Raw genomic sequence first — 265 nt, forward strand, 5'->3', positions numbered from 1 at the left:
GCCAGCAGACACGCCCCCCCCCCCCCCCAGTGCCCGACGGGGAGCAGGAGGCTGCACCAGGCACCCAACCCCCGCTCCCCCCGCCCGCCTGTGATCACAGCATCTGGGCCCCCCCTCCCCGCCGTGCTAGGCGCTGTACAAACACCTCCCCCTCCCTGCTGCTCACCCCCGCCCCTGGGATCCTGGGACCAGCCCCCGGTGCTGGAGCTGGCCAAGCCGGGTGCGCAGTGAAGGAGCCCTAGAGTAACACCACACAGGAACCCAC

The sequence above is a fragment of the Lepidochelys kempii genome, chromosome 12 (genome assembly GCF_965140285.1).
Source record: "Lepidochelys kempii isolate rLepKem1 chromosome 12, rLepKem1.hap1, whole genome shotgun sequence".
Taxonomy (NCBI): domain Eukaryota; kingdom Metazoa; phylum Chordata; order Testudines; family Cheloniidae; genus Lepidochelys; species Lepidochelys kempii.